The following is a 26,363-nucleotide window of genomic DNA, read 5'->3' on the forward strand; positions in this document are numbered from 1 at the left end:
TTGCATCTCAGAACTAAAACTCACCAAGCTCGTGTGTGGACCACCTTCGACAGTGAGAGCGCCATCACATGTTTGGGGACAGGAAGGAGACAAAATCCCATTTTTTACACAAAAAACTCAGGGAATCACATGACACTGCTTTAAGTGTATGTGTTGATTCATGAGGGTTCATATTTCACATCTGATGTTTGCATGCATGTCGATTTATATCCTGTCTTACCGCTGTGTTAGAGCTCCTGTGATCCCCGTTGCGACTGTGCTCCTGGGGCGTCATTTGTACGGCTTGGTTTTAAGAGTTTCCGTACACGAATCTGGCCCGCTGCACTCCGCCATCTGTCACTGACTTTACTCCGGGGCCTTACGCCACAACTCTCCTTCCATTTACAATTCAGGATCTCTTGCCGTCTGCCCCGTTTGAGCCCACAGAGGCAGGGCTGCAACTGCAGTGTGGGCCGGCTTTCCAGACGTCGCGCGGCTTTTGTTGTGATTCATGCTCCCTGCAGCCATCCTGTTCGAGTCACCACATCTGGCTACTGCGACTGAGCAGATGAGAGTTTGTTTCAGCCGTATGCACTGTGAAGGTAGTCACTGCACAGCAAACGTCCTTAAACAGACTGTTGGAAAGACACTGCAGTGGAGAATATAATCACACAGTTCATCACTCCTTCCCTGTCTCTTCAACTCATTTAATATCTCCTGTTATTAAATTATACTGGTGCAAGGTCACTGAGTCTTTAGACAAAATATAGCCAGTGAGGCGTATATACTCTTTTCCACTCAGTGGTAACTGCCTCCCTGAATGCAGCAGAAGGTATGTGCCTCTTCTTGGGGTTTTCGTTACTTTTTGGCAGTTGGTCATGAAGACTCTTATTCACATTTCAAAAAACTCTGCTTCGTTTCGCATGCACCACTGCCTGTACTGTTCAAAAAGTACACACACACACTCACACACACATGGAGGAGTGGGGTGGGGTGTGAGGATTTGATTACATGACACTGTTGGCATAGTCTCATTAAGACTTCCAACTCTAATGTGAATTATAATTGCATTAAAATGTGTTGAACCCTTTTGAATTTGCATGAATTACAAAAATGAAAGAAGCACCACTGAATAGGCACATACAGAAATCAGTGCACGTTCATGCTGTTGAAATAGCTAATGAGTGGCATGGTGTGAGACAGAGATGTCCAGGGCAACAGACAGAGCCCTGTAGACATCCATGGCACTTGAGTGCTCATGAGTCAGCCCTTACAAACAATGAATAAGAGTTATATCGAGAGGAACATTAGCACAAAACCCATTGCTACCCACCTCAAGTTCACTTTCATGTTCCACAGAAGTACTGGATGAGTTCAAAGTTGAACTTTAAAAGTAAACGTGCAAAGCATTAAATTTGGAGTTGCTGTTGTAAAACACTGCATGTCACCAAGCAGCAAAACCTCATCCCAGCTGTAGATTCATAGAGGGAAGACAATAATGGGGGCTACTTTGCTTCCTCAGGATGTGGGTCACTCACAATTAATGAGAGAGCATTTAATTGCAAGCTGCATGAGCACAACTGACAGCAGAATGTGATTTAAAAAGCAAGAGAGGTTGGACCACACATCGTGCCAAAAATCCAAAACACACGACTAAATCAGCAGCAAGAGTTTCTCAGAACAGAACAATGGTATTTTAAGGCCACATTAGAGTCCTGACCGTATCAACATTGCGGTACCGTTGCATGAGCTGAAGCAGGCCACTAAACACAACCATCATGATCACAATGATCTCAAAGTCATTCATAAAGTAATACAGGTTCGTATGTAGTAATATACCAAAAGTAATGCTGTGAAAGTACTGCAATACACATTAGTAAAGTAAGTAATAGCTACACATTAGTAGAATATGAGGGTTCGTGTAACTCCCAGTGAAGGGTTTCTGGTTCTGAGTATGGACAGTAACTGTTCCACTTGCATTTTCTCATGAACATAGATCGACACAGAATGCTTACAAATGCTCAGCATGGATTTCTCAGCTAACCGTGCTCAGAGCCGCAGAACCGTTCGGCTGGCTTAGTGACAGGGATTGACTGATTAGTTCTACACAAACGGAGGTAAGCCTCTTCATGTTGCTTTCTCTCTCGTCACCAGCAAACGGCATTTGAATATGCCCTGTGCTACTGTTTGTCCAAACAACTCCAGATTATTCCTCGTCAGACGACCATATGCTGGACTGGAGCTTTTTAGTGACATAATTATGGAAAGAATCTATCAGTACCTCATATACTTCCTGCTCCCCATTTCCAACACAACGCAAATAAAATGTTTTTTCAGAGTCTGTAATAGTGCTGAATTGTCTGACAAGGCCGTACTAAATGTTTGGCCATAAAATGGAAAAGAAGGTAATGATTTCGACAGTTGCAGGTGGCATACAAAGAGTTCACAAACTTTTTCCTTGCAACTAATTACTAAAGATTGACTTTCTACTTTGGAAGAATTAAAAAAGATGATTTTTTTTTTTCCATGAACACATTGTGAAATTAGAAATAATCCAGAAGTAATTAAGTTACATGACTTGTGAGTACAGGAGTGAGCAATTCAACAAATTAGATTACTAATGTTATTTTAATTCAGTACCTGATTTAGTTTACAATTAATTTGTCTGACACTTATGATTGGCCATATGAATTCAACATTTCAGGGTGACGTGCTTTTAGAGGGCATTACTGAAACAGAGCAATCAGGTCAGGGGCCAGAACTTCAATCAAAGACTTACAGGAGATTGATTTAGTATTCTACATATTATTATGCTTCAAAAACATTGAAGTGTTATACAATAAATATGCTTTTAACATACTTTTTTGTGTTTCACAGCAATGGTTCATTAGAAGTAAATTCTATCATAGAAATTGTTGCCATTTTTTTCTTTTGTTCTTAATGATTTTGTAAATATTCTGTTCTTATTTATGGTAAATATGTTTGATCTGTGTTTTACAGTGCCTCACTGCAAATGAGTCTTTTAGTCTCAGCACGCAGATATATCCCTGTATAAATGTATGAATGAATAAAAATACCAAAGTTTAAATTTGGAAATTGAGTTCATGATTGTTTACATCTTTATATACAGCCACCAGTCAAACTCAAATAGACACATCTGATCGACTTCTTAATGGGTGAGCTGGAATAACCATAGAAATCAATAGCATTCAGCAGTCAGTAGCCTCTGGTCAGTTACAATGGCATAGCTGTGATATCTGATGTCATGAGAATTGTTCTCCAAGTAGTGTCAATACCTAAAACAAATGAGAACAATTTCTGAATAGAATTTTTTTTTGGAAACATAGTGTGATATTCAATGTAAGCACTGTTAATGCTACTTAAAAATGCACATGTTAAAAAATAGCTTTCAACAGAACTGCAAATTCCAAAGCAAGTCTTTGTATTCCTGAAGCCTTTTGTTTGAGTGTGGAGTGACTTTATAACTCAAAACCCATAAATGCCCATCAGCTTCTTCAAAGCAAACCTGGTGTTTTATGTCATTGAACTCTAAAGATTAGCTCTTACAGGCACAAATGAAAACTTTAAAGCATGACTCATAATGTGCAAGAGATGACATTACTTAGAAAATGAGTGTGTAGCTGTTCGAGAAGTGCCTGGTGAAATCTGCCCACGACTGAGAGCTTTTAGAGCTGGCCCCCGGTCACTCGAATTATACACATCAACAAATGTCTCTACAGAGTGTTTGAAATGTCAATGAATCACCCAGTGAAATTTACTATTAGGCTATATCTGAATATAGTTCCATGCAAATTATCGATGTGGTTTCATAGGTGATTTTTATTTATTGGACCTGCAACAAGAATCCCTCCCTTTTTTTACATTTGTGTTTGTTCAGTGCTACTATCAACATCACAGAGTGCAGTGAATATATTTCTTCTCTCTGTAAGTCTCTCAAGTCAGAGATGGTATTGGTCCACCTGCTAGTTTTATGGTTTTGTCTCTGTAGACAGCAGAGAGCAGATATCTCATAATCTTAATGTTGAAGCATACTTAACAGCACTGGCTTGTTGAGATTGCAATCAACAGTTTCTGTAAATTGTTTAGATTCTTGATGTTGAGAACTGTTTGTAATGCCAAAGTGAAGCCATTTCAATGTAAGCAGATCGAACATTTTATTGTATCCAAATGACACACTCAGATCCTTCCCGTACATTACACCTGTGAGGTCAACAACAGCAGATATGAGAAAGGATTTGATGGCCATGCATGTAAATGGGCCATGTAACAATCTTAAACTAAATCTGTCCCAAAGAGGTTCATCTCACGAAGGTTGTGGTGATTTAGTTTTTCATTCTGAGTTTAGCCGACAACTAGTTACACAAACTGCTCAGCTATACCAGTAATTATGAAATCCACAACCAAACTGGTATTCAAGGTCCAGAAACTGTTTTTGCTTAAACGTTTAAATATAGAAATCTACTTGGGTGGTTTCCAGAATGGGAAAGTGAAAATATGCCAGTTCACCCTATGCAATGCTGTGCTGTACTTTGAAGAATTGCATGAATAGAATAATTCACTCAGGCGTCTACATCATATTACTTTCATGTGATTTCCTTTATCTAATTTAGCAGTTGCCAAGAGCCAGCACAGCATGAGTGTACTGAGCGCATAATGATTTATACAGGCTTGCCGTTAGAGAACAACACATTTAAAATGCAGCAAAAGCTGCACATTTATTATCAAATTGGTTGTGCATGCAGACAGAGCTGCTGGAAAGTTACAGCTCAAATTGTGGTCACATTGTTATTGAGCCACCAGCTCATGCTATGTGGTAGATAATATGTAAAGAAGAAGAAGAAGAAGAAAAAGAAAGAATTTTAAGCCGAAGAGAGCTCTGAATGTGACCTTTGGGTCCTCTGGTATTTTAGTGAGTGGTGAGTCATAGTGTGTATCAGGTCCTCATCTGCCTGTGCTAGCTAATAGCATTTTGCAAAAGTGCTGGCCATGGCCACTCAGAAGTTGCTGTGGGTCATATATATTGCAGAGTCTCAGGCAGTTTTCAATATGATTAACATGAATAATTTGTGACTGTGAAATAGCAGGCCTTGAGAATAACATACATTTAGAATGCGGTTGCCATCTGCAGACAGTAAATTGTGATTACATCTGAATGATTTTAATCAAAAAGTTGGGAGCAACTGATGTTAACTGCTGCTTATTAGTATAACTGCAAGTGTTTTTTCCATAGGAATAACTCGAATTCAATAACTCAAATTCAACAAATACTGCTTCTAATGAAAACACAATAATACTATTCAACAGTTATTGCAGATGTATACTGCATTAGAACCATATCTTAGGTCTGGATGTGGAATTCTGTAAAGCTGTTGTACAAAGGGTGCTACAAATTAAATAACTTGAGTTGAAAGTTAAAATGATATTACAATTGTTCAACTGTTTTATTACTGTAAAGCTAAAGAATCTTTAGAGGTACACTGCCCTCCATAAAAGCAGAGCTGTGCATGTGAGGACTTTTGATGATTAACTCTTATTTGTCAGCAATGGAATAATATATATATATATATATGTATTTTTTGTGGGGCTAGTGTAAAATCTGAAATTTTAAATGTCATTGGAGCCAGAGGAGTTGACATGCTGAGCTGTGTTATGAGGGTTGGTCTGAAGGACTAGGATGGTCAAATACACAGGTACACAGTTAGCGTCGACAAATCCCATTAGGGAACAGGCTAACAAAGCAGTGGCCAACAAATACTGGAACATGACACACAAAAAGAAAACAAGCCGCAAAACAAACAGAGGTGAGATTTCACAGGGGACAATGGAGACAACAGGGATGATGACATCCGCAGCAAGGTAGGAGGAGATGGGGTGATGGGGAGGTAGGAGGAGATGAGGTGATGGGGAAGGTCCAAGAAGGCGCCGGAGCAGTAAAGGGCTAGATCAGAGCGAGGAGGCCAGTGTGGCTCCTGGGGCACTTATCATTTATACAACCCATTTGATATGAAACTGCCCTTCACAGCTTTCAGAGGTTCACTGAACACCAATGTCTTTACTGTGTTTTTTGTTATATATATATATATATATATATATATATATATATATATATATATATATATATATATATATATATATATATATATACATATTGACAATCATATACTGTACAATTAAATTGTAGATCACACTCACTGCATCCTGTACACATCACATCACATCTAGTTTAATAACCATCGTAGATAAAGACTAAGGAAAGTAAATAACTGCAGTGGTTAATGGCCATCGTTTTGAAGATTGTAATGAACAGGTATTTAGTGCTTGATATTACACTGAGTGATAACACAAAATGCAACACTAAATTAATTGACTACGGCATCAAGAATTGACATTCATTAAAAATAGATCAAGCTGTGAGGCACAAACTATTTAGAAAATACTTAACCAGCAATTAAAACATTCTTAACAGTTATAGTCCCTCAGATGGGCACCAACAGGAGTCTTGGATTGCTTAAAAGTACTTTTTCCCCTCTCGATATGATTAAAAACCACAGTCAGAATGATCAGGGTTTCTTGCCTTTTGAAGAAGCTGTAGGCAAGTCATTTTTCACGCATCCTAAAGCAGCTTGGGAGCGGATGTGGCAGAAGCTTTGATTTCCTCGTTCCTGAGATGACAGCACGGCCAGATGCCAGTTTTGGTCTCCAGTTTTGTCATGGTGGGGCTGCTTTAGTGATGTATGTACTGCACCATGAGCAGGGGCGTCAGTTCCTTCACCTGCGATGTAGGTTTGAAACATGCAGTGGCTTGTAATGCACCAGGGATTTAACTCTTAATGCTTAAATTTCCTGCAATCTTATATTTTTTGCAAGATGTTTTAGCCCGAATAATTTACATGGACACACATACAGTTCTTTTCTTCAAACTGAAGGCTTGAAGAGGTTGCAAAAATATCTAAATATTATGTGCAGTGTTTCAGTATAAATGAAGAAAACTCCTTGTGTGATGTATTATTGTCACGGTACGGCAGGCCCCCTACTGGTCGCCTCCATATACAGCAGCAGTTGTCTTGTTGTGTTGTGTGCATACCTCAGGTGGGCGGGGCCTATGATCCGCCTCACCCAACGTTCCTTTGTCTGTCTATATATGTCTTTGTACCAGTTGACTGCTGGATATTATATCCTTAATTCAGATCAAGTCACAGGTTTTTGGTTTGCGCACGTTATATTCACAATTATCATATACACATGGCAAACCAATGAACCTATTAATTTTTGGATTATTACCTAAATGTAATTATTAGTAACTGTAATATAATCCACTGCATTATTAGATTATAGGTATGATGCATTATAAGATTATTTATTTTGTGTAATGTCCGGAGGCACGATGAAGGACGGGACAGAAAATTCTTTTCTCTAGACGTCACGTTTATTTTTACATATAAGTAGCGCAGACAGCGCACGTGGAACACTCAACATTTAGCGACACGTAGACCCAAACAACGACGATCACAGGACACTGCGCGAACGCACATTAAATAGACAAACCACATACACCCCACGTGATAACGAGACAAGCCACAGGTGAGACGGATTAGCACAAGACGCACCCGTACCCACGGAGATCCACAGACGCAGACGAGTACACGCAGACGACGTAAACACATGCCCAAAAGGAAGGGGTCGGGACCGCAACATGACATTTTGCATATTATATATTTAATGTTATTTGATTTGGAATGGGTTGTTGTCCCCAGACTGATTGTCATGTGTGTTTTCTGATTGATCATTGCTCATTATTCTGATTACATGGGACATACATTTAATAATTTGCCATATTTTGTACTATATATTGGGCAGTTGGAAACATAAAATATCCATAAATTTTCATTTGCTTATCCGGGTCCGGGTCACGGGGGCAGTAGCCTAAGCAAGGAGACCCAGGTTTCCCTCTCCCTAGCCACCTCTTCTAGCTCTTTTGGGGGGATACCAGCCGAGAGATATCATCTCTCTAGCAGAGGTGTATAATCCAGGTTCAGAAAGAAATCCTCACCAGGATTTTGCTCAAGCTTGCTAGATTTTCTAATTAGTGCAATCCAGGTAAAATGAGTAGAATCAACACATCCAGGAAGCCTGAGCAAAATCCTGGTGAGGACTTTTACTTTCTGAACCTGGATTATACACCTCTGCTCTCTATCGTGTCCTGGGTCATCCCCGGGGAGGTGCCCAGGTGGCATCCGGACCAGATGCTCAAACCACCTCAACTGGCTCCTCTCTTTGTGGAGGAACAGAGACTCTACTCCAAGCCTCTCCTGAATGACCGTACTTTGTACCTTATCTCTAAGGGAGAGCCCGGACACCCTGCGGAGAAAACTAATTTCAGCTGCTTTTATTTACGATCTCATTCTTTCGGTCACTACCCAGATCTCGTGACCATAAGTAAGAGTCGGAGCGTAAATCGAGAGATTTGCCTTTTGGCTCAGCTCTCTCTTCACCACAACAGTCCGGTACAGCATCCTCAACATTACAGCCTCAGCACCAATACACCTGTCAATCTCTTGTTCCATCTTTCCCACACTAATGAACAAGAACCCAACATACTTGAACTCCTCCACTTGAGGCAAGATATGGCAGTCCACCCTTGTCTGACTGAGTACCATGGTCTCAGTTTTAGAGGTGCTGATTCTCATCCCTGCCATCTCGCACTAGGCTGCAAACTGATCCTGCGAGAGCTATAGGCCCTGGCCTGATGATGCCAACAGGATCACATAATCTGCAAAAAGGAGATGTGGAATCCTGCGGCCACCAAATCAAACTCCATCCACCACTTGGACAATTTTGTTCATAAAAGTTATGAACAGAATTGGTGACAAAGGGCAACCTTGGCAGAGTCCATCTCCCACCGGGAACCAGTCTGACTTACTGCCGGCCATACAAATCAAGCTCCTGCTCCGTTTGTACAGGAACTGGATAGCCCGTAGCAGTGGGTCCCGTACCCTATACTCCCAGAGCACCCCCCAGAGGAATCCCAGAGGAACACAGTTGAATGCCAAATCTCCAAATTCACAAAACACATGTGGACTAGTTGAGCAAACTCCCATGCACCCTTTAGGACCCTCACAAGAGTGGAAATCTGGTCCAGTGTTCCACGACCAGGATGGAACCCACATCGTTCCTCTTGTAACTGAGGTTCAACTATTGACTCTCTTCTCCAGAACCCCTGCATAGACCTTACCGGGGTGGCTGAGGAGTACGATCCCCTAATAGTTGGAGCATACCCTCCAGTCCCCTTTCTTAAAAATGGGAACCACTACCCCGGTTTGCCAGTCCAGAGGCACTGCCCCCGATGTACACGCGATGTTGCAAAGACGTGTCAGCCAGGGCAGTCCCACAACATCCAGAGCCTTAAAGAACTCAGGACAGAGCCTTGCCACCAAGAAGTCTCACAACTACCCTGGTCACTCTATGGGAGGCGTGATGGTGGGATTGAGAAGATCCTCGAAGTATTCCTTCCACCGCCCAATCACATCCCCGGTTGAGGTCAGCAGATCCCCAGCCCCACTGTATACAGTGTTGCCTGACAGTTGGCCAGAATCTTGAAGCCAACCAGGCCCGATAGACAAGGTGTCCACCATCGGGATTGGGGATTGCCACCACAACAGGCACCGACAACCTTACAGCCACAGCTCAAATTCGCCGCATTGAAAATGGAGGCATGGAACAAGGTCTACTCTGACTCAATGTCTCCGGCCTCCATCGGGATGTCATCAAATCTCTGCCGGATGTGGGAGTTAAAGATCTTTCTGACAGGTTCCTCTGCTAGACCTTCCCAGCAGACCCTCATGATATATTTGGTCACTTTACCTGTGTCCAAAGTACGCGATCACAAGTCCGAAGACACGATTAAAAAATCAATCATTGAACTACAACCTAAGGTGTCCTGGTGCCATGTTCAGATCAGAGAGGCCGTTCCTCCCAATCACTGTCATTGTGTGTGTGTGTGCCATATTTTGTCAATTGTGATTTTTACACCGCAATCGAAATTTGTCCTCCGCTTTTAACCCATCTGTGCAGTTAGAACACACACACACTAGTGATTACTAGGGGGCTATGGATCACACGTGCCCAGAGCGGTGGGGAGCCCTAGCCCGGCACCCGGGGAGCAGTTGGGGTTAGATGCCTTGCTCAAGGGCACCTCAGTCATGGCCTCAGGTCTGGGAATCGAACCCACGACCCTCCGGTCGCAAGACCAGTTCCCTACCACCAGGCCATGCTCACGTGAGCATTGAATTCCCCTAGCAGAACAATGGAATATCCAGAAGGTGCACCTCCAGGTCGGGTACTCCGAACTGCCATTTGGTGCATAAGTACAAACAACAGTCAGAGCCCATTCCCCAACCCAAAGGTGCAGGGAAGCAATCTTCTTGTCTACCAGAGAAAACCCAAAGACACAGGCAGCGAGCCAGGGACCTATGAATAAGCCCACTCTTGTCCTCTGCCTTTCACCCAGGGCAACTCCAGAAAAGAATAAAGTCCAGCCTCTCTCAAGAGGATTGGTTTCAGAACCCAAACTGTGTGTTGAGGTGAGCCCAACTATATCTAGTTGGTATCTCTCAGCCTCAAACATCAGCTCAGGCTCCTTCCCAACCAGAGAGGTTACGTTCTATGCCCCAAGAGCCAGATTTAGTAACCGAGGATCGGTACGCCAAGGCCCCGCCTTCGGCCACTGCATGATTTGAACATAAAATAATCCTGCAAATATCAGTGACCAGATTTCAGTAAAATTGTCCAGGCTAAATGTACATGAAATGCAAAATTGTGTTCATAACCAATAACCCATTCATGACAAATAACCCATTCGTGACAGTATTTGTGTTTAGAGGGAACATGTTTTACTGTTATTTATTGCAAGAGGGAATACTACTGACAAACTGCAAGGCTGTGCTTGGTGTGCTTAGCCTAATGAAAAACAAGGGTAGAGGACATTATACAAATGTAGCACAATGAGTATTCTGCTCCTGTAGTTTGATGACATTAAAATAAAATTGCTCTTCGCAAGCTAATTCACTTCATTAAAATGATCAATGATAATGCGGCAGAAGCATGACAGGTGTGAGGACCTGTCACACTGGAAACTGATTCTGTGCACAGGGCAAATCAGCAGAAAGTCAGGTGAAAAAGTAAGTAGGGCCTGAAACAACTAATTAGACAATGGAAAAATATATAATTAGAAGATTTTTTGAGGGGGGGGGGGGGGGGGTTGAAATGTTAATAAATTTGGTCTTTGTGGAGTCACCTGCATTTCCAGTTTGTAGTCACAATGGTTTATGTTCACAGGGTGAGGGTGATCCTTCTCAGAGTGAAAATCAGAATAATGGGTTTTTCTTTTTTGTTTACATGTAACATACCAAAGCAACATGTAAAGAGTACACAAATTAGGTGTTAAATGTTTATAACATACACTGAAATTCAAGAAAACCATTTTGTATTGGGGTGTCTCCATTAAACATTTTCTCACAAAACAGAAGCAACCCTCTGTGCAAATGCAGCATGATATAAAAGCTGTATTGTGTTGTTCATTTCCTGCAACCCAACACTTTTTAGTTAAAAATTCTGTTTCAGTCTCAGGAGGCAGAAAATATGTAATTAAGAGGCGTCATGGCAGTGTGCATGACAAGCTATGCTGAATCAAGCCTAATTAGGTATTGCAAAATAAAGGAACTCACGAATAACATAGAACAAACCAAAATGTTTGCTGACCTATCATGACTGATGTAGGGCATGTTGATTATAGGATTAGTACTGGTGAAAAGATCTTGTGGCAAGGGCACCTTTCAAAGACAAGAAGGATCTGGGGAGTAAGGTTGTGGTAGACAGTCATCTCACACCACATCTGCTACTGCTGGGACCCTGATTATTATCTGGAGGCTGTCTCTTTGAGCTGATAAGCACTGTATTTCCTGAAAGCACTCTCTCAAGGAGGTAACTTTCATCACAATCCTAACTTATACTACCAGATTTAAAAGTTAGCATTATTTTGTGTTAGTACTATGATCAATCCGCTTCGAAGTGGGGGAAAAATGGAATACTGTTTAAAATGCAGCACCAAAACCTCTCTTGACATTGATTACTCTCATGGTATTGTGACAGGCGAGGGAGTGAAGAAGAAAAAGAAGGAAGTGACCATGCCAATCTCAGGAAAAATGGAGGATTTAATGAATAAAGTGCACAAACTCAAAATCCAATAATCAGCATTCAACTGGTACAAAGACAAGACAAATATAGACAGACAAACATCCCTCAGGTGTCGAATTCCCTAATGGGCCACACCCACCTATGGGACGTACACAACGCAATGACAGGACAGGCCACTGCTGACAGATGCGGCCGGCAGGGGGCCGCTGCACCATGCTGTTTTCTGTTCACAGAGTATTATATATGCAGGGCCGGAGTGGGACACTTTTTCAGCCCGGGAGTTTCATGCCCATATCCGGCCCAAAATTATTTTTCCCTCCCAATCGACCCAAACTAGAGATTGACATGAGCCGGCCCATCGGGAATCCTCCCGAACCTCCCGATTAGCCACTCCGGCTCTGTATATATGTAATATATGTGTATATATATATATATATATATATATATATATATATATATATATATATATATATATATATATATATATATATATATATATATATATATATATATATATATACAGATAAAAACAGTCTGTATATATATATATATATATATATATATATATATATATATATATATATATATATATATATATATATATATATATATATATAAAACAGCCCACCACTATTCCAAATGCAATTTATATTTTGATCTTCAGAGTACATATTCATTGTTAATCAGTGAGGTTTCTGCACATTTCGATGTATTGGTTTAATCTTAAGTGTAAAATGGAATACAGTGTATAATCGCAGTTATGGTCAACAAACATACATTAGCATACTAATAGCATACTCTATATCACAAAAAATACAATTCTTTGTACCTGAATTTTAATAATCTTTGCGCTTCTTTGCCAGTGGTGCATTTCTGTACAGCGTTGGGGATGCAGAACATCTTAGTAAGGCAACAGTCTGCCGCGAAATTCAAAAGGTTTGCCTTGCGCTTAAGCGTTTCCTTAATATATTCGTCAAACTCCACAATGATGGGGCGTCTGCTGTTTTGCTCTAAAGCAAGGTCATCTGGAGGAGTGAGGGCTGCTACAGGAGGCCCACCAAAAGTAGCAGCAGTAGTGGTTTTCTTTCTGGTTGCTAAAATATTTTATACAGTTATTTAATATGGTGTTTTACCTGTTCCTCCACATTAGACTAATCAACTGTACTAACCCAGGGTTGCCAACTCTCATGCATTGAGCGTGAGACACACGCATTTGACCGTTTTCACACGCTCTCACGCCACACTTCCGATATCTCACTTAATATCTAAATTAATACTTAATTTGTGTCCATTTTACATTCACCAGCCCCCCTCCATTGACAACTTACATACGCGACACCCAACCCGCCCCCCCATCAACAATTTACACTCGCCACCTCCTCCAAGTTCAAATCTCACTCCAAGCAATCTTCAAAAGTAACCATTCTGGAGTATATTTTTATATTTCACCTTGACCTGCTGCCATGTTCTCTTCACCCCGCTTATGTTAGTTCTAAATCAGGAAATGATTAATTAACATTATTAATTTACTATAACACTTTTAAAATGCCAATGAATGGATTAAATTATATGCTCACGCATTTAATCTGTCTGCAATATTCTGCCAGGCAGCTTCTCTGCCTTTATAAATACAGGACGTGTTGCCTTTCTTCGTAATAATGTATTTATATTCCTCATACAGACGTATAAGTAGCTCATGTTCAGCAGAAGAAGCAAAAAATGCTGCTCGTTCCTTCAGCTCTTTCGACATTTTCTTGCCTTTTCGAATATCGATTAATGAGGCTGTGTAAATACTGTGTGCACGCGCATGATCGCCGATTACAGACGCCGATTGCGTCTGGATTTCGTTAGTGGAACGGAACTAGACGGAAGTGAACTGTTTGGCTAACTCAAGCGAGGCTCACTCTAATAAGCGCCGCTTTCATGAGCTCGCTTTGTGGAATAGCCCCCAGTTCAGCTGATTTGCCTGAACCAAATATTGCATTCCACATTAAAGAAGCAGTGTTTTAGACACATTAACCATGCTCAACAAACACACCCACCGGAGACACTGGCCATCCATCTTTGCTCAGTACCTGCCAAATGTAGAAATCATTCAGAAAAATCTTGATCTGTACGGGCACCCTGCTGGCCTCCTGTCAGACCCATTACCTTCTTAATCCAATTGTTCACGCATCTCCTTTAAAGAGTGAATGAGTGCCATCACTGCAGCCCAGCTGTGCTTCTTTGAAAGATCTCTTACTCAAAAGAGGAGGAAGGTTGTCCAGCTTTAATGCATGAGGCTTGAAAGGTGTCAAATTAAGCTACATGATGCCACACCACAACTCATCTTGTCAGTAACAAGCTAACGAAAGAGGTCTCTCTCTATATGCCTGCTCTCTAATTACATTAATGGACATAGTGGAGTAACTCTGTTGATGGACACTTCAGATGTTGGGAAGCACAAACTGTGGAGGGTTATTGGTTTAGGTTGGTTTGTTGATTTTATGGCACCTAGTTGATCTGGGTTTATGCAACACAAGGTAACACTGTCAAGCTCAGTGCAATTAATCCAAGTTTTGCAGAGAGATTACTGGGTCACATAGTGGGCTCCACCAGAGCAAGATTCCTACCCCACCCCCCACACCATGTCATGCCTCAGTGCCCCATGGAGGGGGGGGGGGGTGCAGTTATGACAGGATGAGGCTGCATAACAGATGTGCTGTTGCAGCATAGTGTGTAACCAATGTTTTGTCAGAATCTTTTACACGGCAGAATAATAAGCAAACGATGCTTTCACATTAGCCATGGTGTTCATTCAGATAGATTACACACCAGACAGATATTTGACAGGGACGAAAGGAAAAAAAACAGCCAGTACTGTTGAGATAAAACAAGACAGTGACAGTAATCAACCAAAAACCAAGTCAAGAAAACATGACAAAGCCCGTCTTGCTCATGAGTTCTCGATAAGTCTAGTGGGAGGTGGAGAAAAACAGGCATGTTTTTAGGTCCCAAAACTCTGCTGACAGTATGAGCCACGTAAAGTTAAGAAAACATTACGAGACATTATACCTCAGTCATGTCAATAAACCAGTCAAGTTCTTTCAGAGATGAACATTTATTGTTATAACAATATATATACTGTTCTAGCAAAGTGCAACTGCACCACAACAAATCCTAAAACAAAAGATGAGAATTAGTAATACAAGCATATGCAGGAGGATCTTAACAGACTATAGGGTAAATAATTATTAATATATAATATGATACAAAGACTAAGTTCCATATCTCGAATGCAAACTTAGCTAAATAATAATATGTTACTAAAATGGCAGTAGTAGCGATAGATGATGATAATAATAATAATAGTAATAATAATAACCAGAGGTGGGGACTCGAGTCACATGACTTGGACTCGAGTCAGACTCGAGTCATTAATATTAAGACTTTTGACTTGACTTGAAAAAATATTCAGAGACTTAGACTTGACTTGGACTTTTACACCAATAACTTGGGACTTGAATTGGACTTGAACCTGTTTACTTGCAAAGACTTGATTTTTTTTTTACCCCAAATCTAAATTTTAAAACGCATATTAATATTTATAAAGTGCGCCCCATTAATTTCATTTCCGTCCTTCTGACGCAGACCAGTCCTCTGCTTTTCCACACTCTGTACGTGTGTGTGTGCATGGGCTGCAGCACAACCAATCAAATGGGGGGTTGGCGAACGTAAATTTTTACCGGGCGGGGTGTAAAATGGACACAAATTAAGTATTATATCGCGATCGATCGATCGCCAGTGGTTGGTGCCAGAGCGAACTAGTAACTCATTGAATCATAGATGTGGATCAGAGGTAAATAAACTAGATTTTTTTCCGGCGTGAGATATTCGGATGTGTGGCGTGAGAGCGTGTGAAGACGGTCAAATGCGTGTGTCTCACGCTCAATGCGTGAGAGTTGGCATCCCTGGGTTCTGTATCTGAACTCGGGGAAGAGAGCCTCTCTCTGTCACCATCATAATATCCAGTTCTATCCCAGCATGGATTGTGTATTTGAAGACATCTACGTCGAGAAAAAAATATATTGACAAAAGTGGAGCGAGTTTTCAGCTATGGGGACATCATTCATCGTGCACAAATGACATACATACTTTTGGCCAGCAAATGCAATGCAGAATAGTTTACTGAAATGTCTAAAGTTGCAGATTCCTGTTAATTGTTCAGTTCTTATATTTGTTTGTCTTGTGTCACTCACACATGTTCTCCAAGAAACCAGATAAGAGAAGAGAGGGAAAATGCTGTTATGGTTCTTTGTATTGTACTGTGAAAATATCAGCACTTTTTATTTGAACATGGAGTTCTACTTATGACTTTTTCACAGAATATTTATTTCTGGAAAATTGTAGTTTAAAGTATGAATATTTTTGCAGCTAAGTTTAACAAATTGAATTGTGCAATAAAGAGGTGTAATTTTAATTTTTTTTTATACTTCGTGTTTTCAGTTGCACATGTTTTATCAAGATTTGAGGAGAATACAGATTTTAAAAAGAACGCATGTCTATTATTTACATTAAAAATATACCTGCAACATTGGTAAAAAAAAAAAAAAAGACTCGAAAGGACTTGAAATTCCAAGTTTCAGACTTGGGACTTGACTTGATTATTGCCTGTCTTGACTCGAGACTTGACTTGACTTGAGTGTCTTTGCTTGAGACTTGACTCGGGACTTGAGGTATAAAGACTTGGACTTACTTGAGACTTGCAAAACACTGACTTGGTCCCACCTCTGATAATAACAATAAATAAAATGCACATTTCTACTCCAAACATCTTTATAACCGATTAGACCAATCTTTGACAAAGTCAATAGCATCAGACCACTGTTGAATAGTGGCTGCCCTTGCATGGTGTAATCTGGCAGTGGTTCGCTCCAACATAAGAACGTCCAAGAAGAAATGTGTGAACAGCGAATTCAAAAATACACCCTGCTCGATCCTGAATTTTAGAATAGCTTTTTTGGCGGCTGTATTAGCAGCCATGAACACTTTTTTCTGGCGGATATTTATGTTAAGAGCAGAAAGAAAGAAATGTTCATGATTTTGATGCTATTTCAGTAAAGTTAAACTTGGCTGATTTGATCACCATTTTGTTGGAGCAATGGGCATGAAAATGTTTCTTCCTCCAGAGGGGATCATGACAGAAAAAGTTTGAGAACCACTGCCTTAATCACCATGAGCCCACAGTGCAGCTGAAAACAAGCCAACATTGCATTTACTGATGACACATCTCATAATGACACTTTTCATTGTATTTTTTAGTTATTAACAAAATGGCACTTTGCTAACGACTCATTTTATTTCACAAATACAAAACTGCACAGTGTACAGGAAGCAGGATTGTGTGTTGGTAATGCTATGGAAGGCAGTGGAACTGTGAATGCTGTCTCCAGGGTATTGTGTTGTGTGTTATTGTTCTTTATTCAGGGACACGAGGGCCCAGCAAGTTTACAGGCTGCAGTTTTACTCACATATCAGTTAAGCCTCACAGCACATGCTCAGATGTTCAATACATGTTCAAAATAATGCAGCTGAGTAGTCCACAATTAATATTAATTAACTTAATATTAATTAATTGTATTCTTATATTCAGTAATATGGTAAAGACTATAAGACTATGCTCTGCTACACTTGTTATTTCAAATCAGACACTAGTCACATCAGCAATCCGTGTGTATAGGCACACAATGAAAACCTGTCCTGTAGGGATGAACTGGACCTAGCCTGCTTCAGTAGGACCAGTAATAAAGAATCCAACTTGTTGAGAGTATTTTGTCAAAAAATTTCCTTTGATTACACTGTAATAGAAAAAAGTTTTAAGAGAAGTTTTAGCTGTTGAGGTTTTATTCATTTCAAATGCTGATGTAATGTAATTAACTCCTCTGTGAAAGTATTCAAATGAAGAAACTGAGATAATAAAGAAAAAAGTAAGAAAGTAAATATTAAACATTTGGCAGTATTTGTCAGTTGTTGTATATCCACAACAGCTTAAAACAGTGTGTGTGTGTGTGTGTGTGTGTGTGTGTGTGTGTGTGTGTGTGTGTGTGTGTGTGTGTGTGTGTGTGTGTGTGTGTTTGTTGAGAGATGTACATACGTGCCTCTGGAGACCTTCTTCACTATCACGTCTGCAGCTCAAAGGATGTGTCTTGTGTGTCTTATTCACTGGCCCAGTGAGGCAGCAGCACAGCTCGGCAGAGGTCGGCCCAAGGTCACCCAACGCTTTCAGGCACAGGCACTCATTCCAAATACGTCACCACCAACGTGGGCAGATTAAATAAAGGGTGGATTGAATATAATGTCCATACACATGTGTAACACAGTGGATTTCTTGTCAAACTCAAACACCTTGTTGCTAACATTTTTTCTAAAAGCATCATTTCAAACTAAATTAATTTTGGTTAATTGGTTTGTTACTGTGGTAAGTCTGTAAAAGGCCACCTTAACTAGGCCCCTAGTACCTGGACAAAATAGCCTATGAAGCAGTTATGTAAATTGGGGCTTCTTGAGATAAAATTCTATAGATGGATTAGCTTGGCATACATTCTGAGCACACAAGAGATTTATATCAGCAATGGTTTAGGACAGATAATGATTTTTGCACAACTCTGATATGCGTGACATTACGATATTGCTGGAATTATGTATGGGAAATGTAGTAAAGTGGAAATGTGCTCTTAAGACACAACTCCTACGATTGTAGCAGAGCACACACCTAATCTTATTTTGCAATATACAGAGTAGGTACAGTGTACAGTTCATTACACAAAACTATTCAATTGCATTCATTGGATTACTAATGACTCCTACATGGTATTTTTGGCCTGCAGTTCAAATGCATTTCTACAATTTATAAAAGTGAAGTACATTTGGAGACCTGACAATCTCCTGTTTTTTTTTTGTGAATTTCATTTATATCATCATGGATCCTTGATGTAGTACAACCATGTAATTTCTAAACCAAAAATGATCTCTTAAAAAGAATTTGAACACAGTATTCTATACATAAAGCACCATATAATCAATCATTAGGCTTTAATTTCAACATTTAAATAACTACATTAAGCAAAATGTGAAATAAGTGAAAAACAAATAGGACAAAATAATTTCAAACCCAGTGATCAAATAATCCAGTGCAGTTATCCAATAACAATTTGATGCTCATCAACATGTTATTTTTAATTCTGCCACCACACTGAACTAAAGTATGTTAGAACTCATCATGTTTGTTTTCAGAGTTCAAAAGTCTCTCTCGCTTCCTCCCTGAGGAGCCACGGGTGAGACGTATGCTGAGGAAGAGCCTGTTCTGAAGACCTGAAACTTCACAGGCACGTTTAATCTGCATCTCCACCCCCACCCCCATTAGCTCTGGCAGCTGTGTGCATCTGCTACCTGGTGCGGGTCCCCGTTCCCCATCGGCACTTGCGTCATTCAGCCTGGCACTAGCCGGGCATGGCCTTGCTGTGCCAGACACCAACTGCTCTTCATTTACCACAGACTGACAGCTAAAGCTACAGGATCACCTGGTGGTTAAAACCATCAGGCTGGAATATTTCCAAACAGCTGCATGAGATGGAGAATAAATAAAGAATCAAGCAAGGTCATTTTTCATGTTTTTCAGTTTTATAAAAAAAGATTAAGCTGTGCATTACTTGGCATTGGCCAGAAAGGCATTCTGCAGTTTCAGTTGTGCTTTAGGTAGACAATAAATGCATTTTATTAGAATTATTAGATATTTTTTTATTATTAAATTAAAAGTTTTACCTATTTTAGGGAGTTGACCTGAAGCAACTGTAAAGCAAAGTTTTACTTGTCACAGTCCTACACTACACAACACCCCTACACAATAGCCCTACAGACGCCCTTATACAGAGCAACTTACATTTTAATCTTTTTTATACAAGTGAGCAATTGAGGGTTATGGGCCTTGCTCAGGGGCACGGTCTGGGAATCGAACCCACAACCCTCCGGTCACAAGACCAGTTCCCTAACCACCAGGCCATGACTGCACTGCACAACACTCCTACACAACACCCCTACACAACACCCCTGTAGCAGACATCACTGCATAGCGACTTAGAAAGTAGTGCTATCAGGAAGAGTCTAAAAGGCTTTTAGCACCTAAGATATGTAGTGTAACACATTTCATAAGTAGTTCAAGCCAGCTGCACCAACAATCCTTATTGTTCATTTCTTTAAGCAAACCTTGGGAAACATGTACAAACATGTCCATGAAATGTCAGGTGCATTAATTCATTGTCAGAAAACTCACTGTCATATTTCAAGTGGCAAACAGACAGAATAGAAAGTGAAAGGTACTGGGTGAGATTACAGCTTAAGTGCTTTATGCGTAGTGGGACACAGACAGATACAATTGTTTTTGTGGCTTCTGATTTATAAGTTTTACAACTCAATACTGAGTAATTTCCAGCACAGATAACAGTGGAGAGTAAAGTTCACACCAGCTCAGATGTGCAGTGCTGGTAATGTCTGAGTGTATGTGCAGGTAAGCACCAGGCTAGCTGAAATCAAACATTCCTACTGCTGAAATCCAGACGCAAACGGTCCAAAGACATCCTAAAAATGTATAACTGTCATCCCAATAAAACTAAACACAACTTGCTGGCCCTGTTTGACATTTCAAGTATTCAACCAAAAAGAGCTTTCCACTTATGTTGAAAAATGTAGCCCAGCATCGAACAGCGGAAATTTTGTGTCAAAAAGTTGGTGCTCTCGCTCCAGAGATGTGCACTCATGAATAGGAATGCACTGCACTAGCTATGAAGTGTAAACGTAGCCCATATACGGCATATGTACCCTTCACTCGTCAAAGAAAGGAAGCTGCAGTTCGTAAGCTTGCCACTGTTCAGCGATGTCACCGCTGACGAATTAGCATGTGAAGTGTGTACCTGAAACATCTTCCCACCAGTAGACATGGTAAGCCTACCGAATGTTAAAAGCACAGCCGGTCTCAAGGGCAAGTGGGCTTGCGCTAGGCTCGTGCTTGGCTCGCGGTAGGCTCATGCTAGGCACGCGCTAGGCTCGCGCTTGGCTCACGGTAGGCTCATGCTAGGCACGCGCTAGGCTTGCGCTACAGTGCTTGAAAAACCAAGTCAGGCGTTTGGCACTGCAGCACATACCACTGAGCTATTGTCTACGTGAAGTTTGAATTGACTTTCACCCAAACAGGATATGCAGGAGCCTTTTAATAAGACCTTCTATAAGGCAGAAAGCAATTTCTCGCTAGGCGCCCTGAAACTGCAGAAATCAGTGATCTCACAGTACCCACTGGAGCCCCCGGTGATATTCCGCCTGGCTCGCCTTCCTGTAAACACAGCACAGATGAAATTACAATTGCTGGTTAGAGGCCTAGAACGTCCTGACAGACACATGCAGTGTGCATAGATAAAATAATTATTACATATTATAGATTTGTTATAGATTTATAATAATATTATATATATTTTATAAATATAGATGTTTTATAGTAAATAAAATGATTATTAAATTATTAATACATATAATAATGGTGAATAGTTCGATCTGATTTTGTGTGAGCATGTATGTGAGTGTAATTGTGAAGATGGCCAGTAGCACAGACTAAGGCTGCAGAGCCAGTGCTGGTTTAACAGGGCCATTTTATGGTGGAGTTTAAAGGGGTGACGTATGAAGGCTGATAGGATGCTGACCAAGCGTAATCTGCTCAGCAGCCCACTGCCCCCACACACACCACGGCTCTTTCTGCCAACCCTCACCCAGCTCCACGCGCTTCTCTAATTAATTATGCGTTAGATAAGGAATTCAGCCATTTTGCATACTGCATTAAACAGCCTTCTCCCAGTTATACAATACGGTAATACAGGACTTATTTTTCAAAATTAGACAGTACATGCTTATGGAAACAAATATAAAAACACTGCTGCTGGGAATTAGTCATAGACTTAAACACACTAGACCCAGTGAACTGTTTCTTTATTACAGTTTAGATAAGGTGCTTGTCCTGTATTTTAGTTTGATCTTTACATGATATGTAGATTAAAATCTATACTTTAAAAGGCATTAAGAAGCAAAATTTTGAATAGTTATTAGGGCATAGTTAACTTGATAACATATTACCTATGCAACTGGTGGTGTCATGGTGTTGTGGCACTCTGCAAATTTTTTTTGTCATAAACAGATAACATTGTTGTTCTAGAAGGGTCGCTGTGGTCAACATCAGGCCAAATTACAAAATGCAGGGTCAAGAGAAAAACGCATACAGGATGCAATTTTAACAACTTTGCATAAGAAGTTAAAGGAAGGCAAACAGCCTCCACTTGAAAGGGAAGAAGCAGATACCCTTTCACTCCCTCTAATGAGGGTTCTGATTTGACGCTTTTGTGTGTGGCAACTGCTGTAATATTGAGAGGATGACACTAAAACGAAGGATGTTAATTGGCTTATTTGCCTTTACTGTTTCATCAGCAATTTAACGTCAAGCACATGAACTGTAATCCTGAATCTTACACAGAGAACCTTACACATGAATCACATCTGATTCACACCACTGCTGGGCCATTAGAATTCCAAGCTCCTCAAACATTACCAAAAGAATAGCTTCTCCACTTCATGTATATATATTTCTTTCTTGTCCCTAAGAGCAAGCGCAGAGCCCTGTCGTCTCCCATCAGAGGGATATCGAGCAGGGGACCTTTTCACAGCATAGCAGTCCCTGACCCAAAAGGCTTCCTGCATTTCTGTACACAAATGACACTGTGAACCCCCCTTGGTTTCACTCACATTGTTGTGATGGAAATGAGCCTCTGATTTGACTGGCATGCTGTCAGAAATGCTCACTGCCTTTGTCAAAATATGGGGTGGAAACGCTCCCTCGTGTCCCAGTAATCCGGGCTAACGTGTCAGTTTGAATAAAATGCACCATGTGGTACCTGAATAAAACTATACATGTTTTTGGCAGCGTCAGGGATGTCATCATCATGTCCCCAGATGCAAGGGACTTGGCTAAGTGAAGTTACATCCAACAGAATAGAAATTTAACATACACAGCCATGTTTTCTTTTCAGTCCCTGTGACATATTTTATAGGCCCTGGAGTAGCACACTTGAATAAATCCATAAATTATTGAAAAGAAGTATATATTAAATGTGTAGGCACTGCTGGCCAGGCTTGTGTGATGCATATGAAGTTGTCAGAAGAAAGATCCCCCCCGACACTTGTGATGACACAAGCCACCCCGCTCCACGAAACTGCGTCTTTCACGCACAACAATACTCTTTGAGCACATCTCCGGGAAGAATGGCACACTTGAGTGAAAGCTCTGACCTTCAGTAAAGTACTGAGATCTGCTGAGAGCTTTCAACTTCGCCTCCTCCATGCTTTCTTGCTGGGCTGGGATCAAGAGTGCAGTGGGAAGGTAGAGGATGTGGGCCCGTGCTGCTGTAACAAGATCCCTCTTCAGAATGACAAACTCACAGCCATTATTAAAGTATGCAATTTCATACCTATTTTACAGATGTCAAGTCACAATCTACTAGTGCAACTATTAGTCTATGTCATACTGGCATTTAGGCTCAGTCATTAATGTCAGTTATTAATATCACGTCTAAAAATTTATAAATGTATCAGCCGTGAATAGGCAAGGTCATAACACAGCAGCTCTGGCCAAACCAGGAATGTTTGAAATATCATTAAATACATATTTTGTTGATACAGTTCACGGTCATCTTACAGGAAAATGATTAAATGTCACCGACTCACAGAAAGGAAAATTATTTCCACTGAGTACCAAAATACTGATAATGGAGAGCAAAGTGTGTGTGTGTGTGTGTGTGTGTGTGTGTGTGTGTGTGTGTGTGTGTGTGTGTGTGTGTGTGTGTTTGTGTGTGTATGTGTGTTTGTGTATAAATTCAGTGTATAGCGTCTGTAAATGTCTTGGGCCTGAGCTGCACTTTGTGTTTGTTTCACATCTATCTAACTTCACTAATGCACATGAGAAATCTTTGTTTTCGGTACTCTCTTACACTAAGAGCTGGAAGAACAATCTGGGCAGAATGAAATGATAATCATATTACCAAGGGTTGCGGGACTTTCCGGTCCAGCAGTCTGCTTGATATATTGTCTTCTAGCTTCAAAAAATGTCACCAAAGCCCCCTAATGGATTGTGAGAATACAGATAGGCTGTGTAAGGAGGTGATGTGTGTAGGCCAGATTCTCCTCTCTGCTACAGTGTACTGGCATGTGGAGAATATTAGAATATTTACCTTACATGCATGTGCTGTGGGAGCATGAAGTGATGTGTTATTCTGCTATATGATTTAATGTATAGATACTGCAATGCATACTTTAATATAAATGCCATGCTATGGACAGATGAGCTGCATACAGAAAAGCTTAGCGGGGTGTCCTTCCCCCCAGGGCTTCCACTGTGCCTCATTTGAGGTTGTGAACTTTCACAGAATCCCAATCTGTTTACCACATTCTAGATCCAGATGAGACAGATTGATAAAGGATTCCCAAAAACTGTTAATTAACCACTGTGGAAAGACCCCGCAGGCTCTGGTTATTTTAGAATTATAGCAAATAACTATTTCACAATGGGATTAGAATTTAACAAATAACTTTTTTAAACCTTTTATGCAACCTTTTTATGCAAAATCTCCAATTGACGTTACCCTGTACTGTTTGCTGCCACCGGGTAAATCAGTCCCTCATCAAAAAAAACCCAAACAAACTAAGTCTTCAAATCGTCACAGACAATGACGTACATGATGCTATGGTTGATCAGCCTTTGTTCACCCAGTCATTAATGTAGAACTACCAAGTGTCTTGACAATGTGCTGTTCGTCTGCACGTTTACGTTTCTGGCCTGTTGTGTTGAGGTTTGCTGCATATCAACTCCTCTAAATGTATTTATGATATTGCAGTGCACTGCCGTTAAAGCTCTATGAATATTTCTTTGTTTCTTGGCTTGACATTTTGAAAGGATTAGGCAAGAGAGAGCAGAACCTATTAAATCGTCGTCACGAATCCTGAAAGCATTTTTTCCCTCTGTTGAGCTCTGACTGCTGCAGTGCTGTAGTGAGAGCCGTGATTCTCTCTCTCAGGGCCCCTCCGCAACACGCAAGATTTCAAATTTTGCTTCTAATGGAAGTGTCCGGACCTTCCACGTGCTTTCCAAATAGTTTCATTACAGATAAGATTGAGGCTAGATGCCCTGCTTCAACAGCAAGGACAGGAAGGTCCTCCCGCCCTGTTCAGTTAACGGCATAACGGCATTGTTATAGTACATCTTAAAATGTTGCAAGCTAAATTGGCACCTTGCCACACCGCATAAGATTATTTTCTAGATTATTATGAAGAACACTAAATTGAACTATGAAATTGTATATTGCTATTAATTTGTGAAAATCCCATAATTTACTTTAACAGAAATGATAATACAGAACCTGATTTGATGAAAAAAACAATTACATTAAATTATACTGTTTTACTATATACTGTATGTTTCTTGGGAAAATAGGATAAATGGCGGATGCACTGACATTCCTCTAAAATATGCCTGTATGTATTAGAATGTATGCAATTTAAGTGAGTGCATATTAAAAAATATTATTATAATATTTTGTCTTATATATCTAAGTCTCAGACTTGTATCTGCAGAGTTACCGCACCCAAAGGCAGAGGCAAATATTTCCTTTAGAGCAACATAGTGTGCGAGGGATGGGATGTCGAGAGAGCAGGGCACCAGACAACATTTACTGACGTGCAGACATACACATCGTGACAATAACAAAGACCAACAAGGAAGGGCAAAACACAAAGGCTTAAACAGACACATGGATGAAGGGGAAACAAGAGACAGGTGAAACAAAAGGCAGACAAACATGGAGGTGTGATGATACCGACAACATCCACACCACAACAACAAACACCGTACCATTACAGCACCGCCCCCCCCCACCAACAACAAACACCGTACCATTACAGCACCGCCCCCCCACCACAACAACAAACACCGTACCATTACAGCACCGCCCCCCCACCACAACAACAAACACCGTACCATTACAGCACCCCCCCCCACCAACAACAAACACCATACCATTACAGCACTGCCCCCCCACCACAACAACAAA

General features: G+C 40.7%; 1 protein-coding gene across 4 annotated transcripts in view; it reads left to right on the top strand.

Moving 5' to 3' along the window:
* frmpd3 (FERM and PDZ domain containing 3) overlaps positions 1-26,363 on the top strand; it is a 107,095-nt gene that overhangs the window by 6,911 nt on the left and 73,821 nt on the right. The gene's annotated exons all lie outside the window — the stretch shown is intronic.

The sequence above is a fragment of the Brachyhypopomus gauderio genome, chromosome 11 (genome assembly GCF_052324685.1).
Source record: "Brachyhypopomus gauderio isolate BG-103 chromosome 11, BGAUD_0.2, whole genome shotgun sequence".
Lineage (NCBI taxonomy): Eukaryota > Metazoa > Chordata > Actinopteri > Gymnotiformes > Hypopomidae > Brachyhypopomus > Brachyhypopomus gauderio.